Source organism: Paramormyrops kingsleyae, chromosome 1, assembly GCF_048594095.1.
Source record: "Paramormyrops kingsleyae isolate MSU_618 chromosome 1, PKINGS_0.4, whole genome shotgun sequence".
Classification (NCBI taxonomy): Eukaryota; Metazoa; Chordata; class Actinopteri; order Osteoglossiformes; family Mormyridae; genus Paramormyrops; species Paramormyrops kingsleyae.
In genome coordinates, this window is record NC_132797.1 from 48,106,051 (window position 1) to 48,113,735 (window position 7,685).

The 7,685-nt window shown below is 42.2% G+C and overlaps 1 long non-coding RNA gene across 1 annotated transcript; it reads left to right on the plus strand.

The window, feature by feature from the left end:
- Positions 1–447: 447 nt before the first annotated feature.
- On the plus strand, positions 448–2,540 carry LOC111839979 (uncharacterized). Its single transcript, XR_002837247.1, has 3 exons — positions 448–553; positions 751–843; positions 1,422–2,540. It is a non-coding gene; the product is annotated as an uncharacterized lncRNA (long non-coding RNA).
- The last annotated feature ends 5,145 nt before the right edge of the window (positions 2,541–7,685 follow it).

Genomic DNA, 7,685 nt, shown 5'->3' on the forward strand with positions numbered 1-7,685 from the left:
AGTAATGATGCCAACTAATAGTGAGGATAACACACAATCAAATACACAATAGATGGCATATGATTTTAGCTTTGTCCCACTCCAGAGAGATGCAGGATCTCCCCCCCCTTTCCACTATCTGGGTCCTCCGTTTGAGGGCCATAAACATTGGAATGCGGGCTTCGGCTTCCTGGAGAGGGGCCCTGGGTCAAAGAGGTACGGAGGGAGATCTTGGCATGGCCGACTCACTCCCTCAGCGGCCATAAAATACTGGCTGTGGGGCCTGCGTGATCCTACAACCGTGAGCCCAGCTGTTGGTGCCTTTAAAGAGAGATGGCCGGCATTATTCAGTGAGACTCAAGTAAGACTGTTTATTTTATTCAATTAATACCTCTTGTCAGCCCTTTTAGAATTGGTGCCCTTAATTGAAAAAGTTGTTTTCTTGCTGTCCCTTTACTCATTGTCTAGATTAAAGACGAGTTTCGGCGCATTACAACAGTAGCCCTGGAAGAGACTTTTATGCGGAAACTTGATTGGTACACACCACGTCTTCTGCAGCTAATGCGTTCCAAAGGTAGAGCTGCTGGTACCCAAATGCGTCTTCTTTTAAGCCCTGTAAATGAGGTAGATTTTTGTTTAATTTTTTCAATAATTAAAATGTTATGGCAGGTTGGCTTCTCAGGGCTGCATGTCACTAGCCTATAATGACTTTTTTGTCCTGTAGTGATAATTTTCAAGTGGATCAGTGTCTTATAACTTGCCTCCTTGCAGTCACTGAGTGTTGAGAGAAAAAGGGATGCTGTTGTCCGTTGTCTCATTGAGTACCTTGGAGAACACCAAGAAGAGCTCTTCCAAACTTGCCAGGTAGGCTGTAAAATGATTTTGTTAAATGAAATTTGGGGCTTGTTGTCCATTTCACATTGTTCAGTATTTGTATAAAATATGCTTCTCAACTATTTTTATTCCAACAAGTTGGCAGTGCAACGGCCGTTGTCTCTGTTCTCTGTAGATCTTGTGACCATAGTTTAACCGTGTGTGTGTGTGTGTGTGTGTGTGTTGGGGGTATATGGCATGGCCCAGTTTTTTTTACATTTTTTTAAAGGAACATTGACAGAACTTTAAAAGGCCAACAAGTTATCATGCACGCTGTAGAATCATTTGGTTAGTGTAACAATTGAATACATTTTAGTAAAAATATGGGATGACATTGTGAAGATTATGTTTGATATTGTTTTGTTTGACCTACATTACTTGCAAGCAGCACATGAAAGATACAAACATTAATCATGGAAAAAAAAGAATGGTTTATTCGAGAAGGCAGGTGTTTTAGTGGTGGCTCTTAGGCATTTCTTCTATTTCTGTTCTAAACAGCATATTAATATGCTTATTTTAATCTAAAAATTATTAAAAATGATTTTTTTTGTTTATTTTCTAACATGGAGGATGAACCTGAGGACTCCACGAACCACACTATGAAGGTGCTCATGATCCATAATTCCACAGCTGAGGAGGATCCAGTAAATGTGTCTATTATGATAGAGGGAATCCAAGTGCTGAATGGATGTGGAAACAGAACCAAGGCGTGTATGCTGTTAATGGGCTTGATCTATGCCCTCAACCTTGAGTATCCCAGGAATCTCAAGTACACGTTTGAAGTATTCCAGAAACTGTTTTTGGAACTTGATGGAGCAAAACTGCTCAAGAAAGTCCACAGCCTCAAAAGTAAGCTAATGGAGTGAACTGTTGTGTGAGAAACATGGACTGTTTCCTTGGTAAGTAGGCAGTCTGATGTTTTTTGGGGTTGTCTACATATTTAGTTCTTAGCATTACAAATGTTTTGATTGAACCACATGCAACTTCTGATTGTGACACTGTTTCCTTTTTAAAGGTTTCTGTTTATACCTGTTATGAGAGACAGTATTGTAAAACAGCACAACTCTCTCTCTCTCACACACACACACACAAACTTGTCACAGGGAGAGACAGGCAATGCAATTTAAATAGCATAACACAAACACATACAAAACATCACTTGCACACGCTCAAACATATACACTGTCATATACGAAAACACAAACACACACAACTGCTTACTGATGCCTTTCACAGGTAGAGAAGGAAAACATTGTTAAAACATCACACACACTTACAGGGAAAGATGGGGAACACTGTTGAAACAGCAAATAACACTCAGAAACACAGTCAGTTCAGACACACATCACTTGCACATGCTCAATCATGCACACGAACAAACATTAAAAATTTTCTTTCATATAGAAAATTTACGTTTATGATTTATCTTGTTTTACTACAGTTTCTTATCTTGTTTTACTACAAAATAACAGCAGAATTTACAATTTTGTAGTTGTGTTTTATTTTCATTGCTAATTTGCCTCTATCAAAATGCAAGAAAGGCAGAGGCTCCCTTAGATAATAAAAATTTTAAAAAAGAAAAACCTAAAAAAATAACCAACTTGAAATATGTTTGTTTTTGGCAGACCTGCTTATCATTCATGTAATGTTATGCCATGTTACAATAAAAAATTACATGATTTTGGAAATTTTGGCTCCTTCTTATGACTCTGTGAGGTAAAGCTGTGTGCTTCAGGCTCTGATTTGGATTTCTTCTCTGCTAGTAAGGTAGGACTCTGTCTTTGTTTACTTTCTGTCGGACTCAGTTGAAACTGTTGTAGTGTCTGCTAGTTTCTGTTAATCAGTAGTTTCAGGTAGTCAATCAGGTGTAGTTTCGGTCTCGCTGAAGGTGTAAATTAGGGGTGGGGCTAACTGAGTTATATTGAAGGTGAGTCCGCCACAGACACGGTTAGAGACAAACGCAGTTAATCTGTTACTACTCATTCTATCCTTTCTTTTCTATTCTATTCTCAATTTTGCGAACTCCCACCATCACTACAGACATGTGCCTCAAACCTATCCCAGTCCACTTATCTCTTAGATCTAGAAGATCCCATCCAACATCCAGGCGCCGCACATCCAGTAATCTTATCTACCCTCCCCTGTCATCCCAGTCCCAACGTCGGGTGTTGGGCAGCCTCTGGAATTGCCAGTATGCTGTAAAGAAGGCTGATTTCATTTCCGCCTTTGCTTCCCACCATTCTTTTGACTTTCTGGCTCTAACTGAGACCTGGATATCCCCAGAGAACTCGGCTACACCAGCTGCTCTCTCCTCTGCTTATGCTTTCTCTCACTCTCCACGCCAGACTGGCAGGGGTGGTGGCACAGGTCTGTTACTATCTCGGAACTGGTGCTTCACACCCCTCTCTCTCCCCCAGCTCAACATTTCATCCTTTGAATTCCATGGAGTTGCAGTTTCCTCTCCATTCAATATTCTTATCATTGTTGTCTACCGCCCTCCTGGCCCCCTAGGCCACTTTCTAGAGGAGCTGGATACTCTCCTCAGTCTCTTCCCCACTGACAGCTCCTCTCTCATTCTCCTTGGTGACTTCAATCTCCCCCATGACAAGATCCTTTCTTCTGGTCTCCTCCCTTTTCTCTATTCCTTTTCTCTGACATCCAACAACTGCTCTCCAACACACAAAGGAGGTAATGTTCTCGACCTGGTTTTCAGCCGCCCCTCTCCAGCCACCGACATCACCACTACCCCTCTTCACATTTCTGATCACCACTTAGTATCCTTTACCATCACTCTTCCTGTCTTACCCAATCCTGGCTTTCAACATTTCTCGCCCACTAGACCAAACCTCCACTCTGTCTCCCCTTTATCTGTTGCTTCCTGCACCCTGTCCTATCTTCCTGACCTTAACTCCTTTTCCTCCCTTGCACTGGAACCTGCAACTGATACTCTCCTCTCCTCACTTTCCTCATACATTGATCACCTCTGCCCACTGTCTCTTAACCCCAGGAAAACTCGCCCTGCTCCTTGGCTTTCAGCTGCATTACGCAGCAACCGAAGAGACTTGCGGGTAGCAGAGAGGACATGGAAGAAATCTAAACTTGATGCAGATCTGTCTTCCTACCGTACTCTTCTATCCAAATTCTCTTCGGATGTGACTGCAGCTAAAACTGCCTTTTATAAGGAAAAAATTGAGCTATCCTCACATGATCCCCGTAAACTCCATAATATCTTTTCATCACTACTCAACCCTCCAACTCCTCCTGCTCCATCTTCCCTGACTGCTGAAGACTTTGCCACCTTCTTTGACGAAAGGATTGACGAAATCTGCCAGACATTCTCTCCATCCCCATCCACTACACTACACACCCAGGATTTCCCTTCCCCCTTACTGACCCAGTTTTCCAGTCTTACAGTTGATGAGATCATGAAAGTCATCTCATCTTCCAACCCTACCACCTGCCTACTGGATCCAATCCCTTCCACATTGCTCCAGACAATCTCTCTGGACCTTCTCCCCTTCATCACCACTATCATTAATGGCTCCATAACTTCCAGTCATGTACCAACAGCATTCAAAATAGCCAGGGTCATTCCTATCTTGAAAAAACCCACTCTAAATCCCTCGGACACTCGCAACTACCGACCAGTATCGCTTCTTTCCTTCCTTTCAAAAATCCTCGAACGCACAGTCTACAACCAGCTCTCTCTTTACCTCTCTCAGTTCAACCTCCAGGATCCTAATCAGTCTGGCTTCAAAGCAGCTCACTCCATAGAGACTGCCCTCTTAGCAGTAACTGAGAAGCTGCATGCTGCTAGGTCAGCCAAACTGTCATCTGTCCTCATCCTTCTTGACCTATCAGCAGCATTTGACACGGTTAACCACAAGACTCTCCTATCCATCCTTAGGAGTCTTGGCATTGGTGGTTTGGCTTGGCAATGGCTTGCATCCTACCTCGAAGGCCGATCATACAGAGTGACATGGAAAGGACTCACATCTACCCCACGTAGTCTCTTCACTGGCGTCCCTCAGGGCTCGGTTCTTGGCCCACTCCTGTTCTCCTTCTATACCAAATCTCTTGGTGAGGTCATATCCTCTCATGGCTTCTCTTACCACTGCTATGCAGATGACACTCAACTCATCCTCTCCTTCCCTCCTTCAGACACTCATGTCTCCAATAAGATGTCTGCATGTCTAGCTGATATCTCATCTTGGATGACCACTCACCAACTGAAACTCAACCCTAGTAAAACGGAATTGCTGTACATCCCCGCTGACTCATCCCCCCTCCTGGACCTTGCGATCTCCCTCGACAACTCCCTGATCCGTCCTTCGGTTACTGCTCGCAACCTTGGGGTTACCATGGACAATCGTCTGTCCTTTTCCTCTCATATCGCTAACGTTTCCCGCTCTTGTCGGTGTATCCTGTTTAATATCAGAAGGATACGTCCATTTCTTTCCACACAGGCTACCCAGATACTTGTTCAGTCCCTCGTCATCTCCCGCCTTGACTACTGCAACTCGCTCCTAGCAGGTTTACCACTGAGCGTCTTTCGTCCCCTCCAACTGATTCAGAATGCAGCTACTCGACTTGTTTTCAACCTTCCCAAGTTCTCCCACACCACTCCTTTGCTGCGCTCCCTACACTGGCTTCCTGTGGCTGCCCGCATCAGATTCAAAACACTGATGCTCGCATACAAAGCCAAAAATGATCTGGCTCCATCCTACCTAAAAGACCTCATCACACCCCGCACTGCACCACGATCTCTCCGATCTTCCAGCACTGCTCGACTGGTCCCACCACCCCTCAAGGCACAAGGAAGACTCACCTCCCGGCTCTTCTCTGTTCTGGCACCAAGTTGGTGGAATGAACTCCCCCTAGATGTCCGAACAGCTGAGTCACTGAATGTCTTCAAAAGACGACTTAAAACACACCTTTTCCAGAAATACCTGAATTAGCACTTCTGGCATTATACTTTCTGGCATTCCTTAAAAAAAAAAAAATAAATAAATAAATAAAAAAGCACTTTCCCAACAGAGTATTAGGTCGATGGTATTCATAGCCTTGGTTTTATTGAGCTAGTATCGGGAAAAATTCATTGTGGAGTCTTAAAGCACTTATGTAAGTCGCTCTGGCTAAGGGCGTCTGCCAAATAATGTAAATGTAAAGCTAACCTCCCCTGAATAAGTAATGGCTAAATAGTTATGTTGATTAAATCATAGTTAATATTATTGGGTAGGTAAAACGTGAATTATTCACAATTAACTTATTGTTACTCAAAATTTCTAAGTAATTAGTTGTTAAGTGTATAGATATATGTTATGTCTGTTTCACCCATTTTGTTTTACTTTATTATAGCTCTTAAAATTGGGTACTCTTTACTCAAAATTTGGGGTGAAATCTACCCAAACAAACTAAGTGCAAATTGTTACCTCAATTTAATTGAGTAGATTTTATAGGTTGTTTTTTACAGTGTGCAGAAAAAGCTTTTTTTGTCAGTTAACCACAAACTTAAGCACCTGGAGTTTACGAAACACTACTACATCTTTGACTGGAACCAAATTAAATGGTCTGATGAAACAAAAATGGATCTTTTTGGCAATAAACATAATGTAGATTTGGCATAAAAAGGAGGATGGCTATAATGAAATGAACCCTATCCCAAATGCAAAATAGGGTGGAGGTTCTGTGATGTTGTGGGGCTGTTTTTCCTCCAACGACCTTGGAAATCTCATTAGGGTACATGGCATTATGGACTCCATCAAATACCAGGACATTTTAAATCAAAATTTGCCTGCCTCTACCAGGAAATAAAACTGGGCCATCATTGGATCTTCTAGCTGGACAGTGATCCTAAGCAAATGTCCAAATCAACACAAAAATGGTTAGCTGACTGCAGAATCAAACTTCTGCCATGGCCATCTCAGTCCCCTGACCTGAACCCCGCTGAAAACCTGTGGGCTGAGCTGAAGAGAAGAGTATCTTCTACATCTGGTATACATTGTGATTCTGCATCATTAGCAATGTGTGCTCTGACTTTAAAATGGTGCTACTCTGGCCCTGCTCAGTGCTATAATTTAATGCTGAAAGGTGGCAATACAGCAATGTCAATATCTCTTTAGTGAGGAAAGGCTGTCCTTCACCCTGGAGATTTTTCTGTCTCTAAAGATCAGCTTAAGATCAGTTTCATTTGCATTAACCAAAATTACCTTCTGTTTCGAAAGGGTGAGAAGACTGAAGTTGGGATGGAAAAGCCGCCTCTAATGTTTAAGATCTGTTTAAGATCTATTTGCATTAACCAAAATTACCTTCTGTTTCGAAAGGGTGAGAAGACTGAAGTTGGGATGGAAAAGTGTTGTATATGAGCCCACTAGGTTGTTCAATATCCTTCTTTATTTCCTCTGCCCAGGTGTTCTTTCTTGCCACATTGGATTTTGGTTTATTGCATTGTATTCATTTAAAAATTGTAAATATAGTACATGGGGTGCATAGTTCTGTGCATTGTGTTTGCTTAACAGCATTATCGACTTGCATTTTCCTAGTTAAGACATTAAAGTTGCATCAAAATCATGTGACACAGACCCAGAGCTGGGAACTATGACCAGGCAGGCTACAAGGATCCAACCTCCTGTCCAGCAGCAGCATGACTATTGCCCTGGCTAACGCACCTTGACCTACTCTGAATGAGGCTTAAATACTGTAGCCTCTGGCTACATTTTGATCTTCTGAATTTCCTTTTAAGTTTCACAATTATACAAATAGGGAAAAAAACATAATGCATAATAAAAAACATAAACTATTCCAGTTCAAACAGATAAAACTGTCTGAATGCA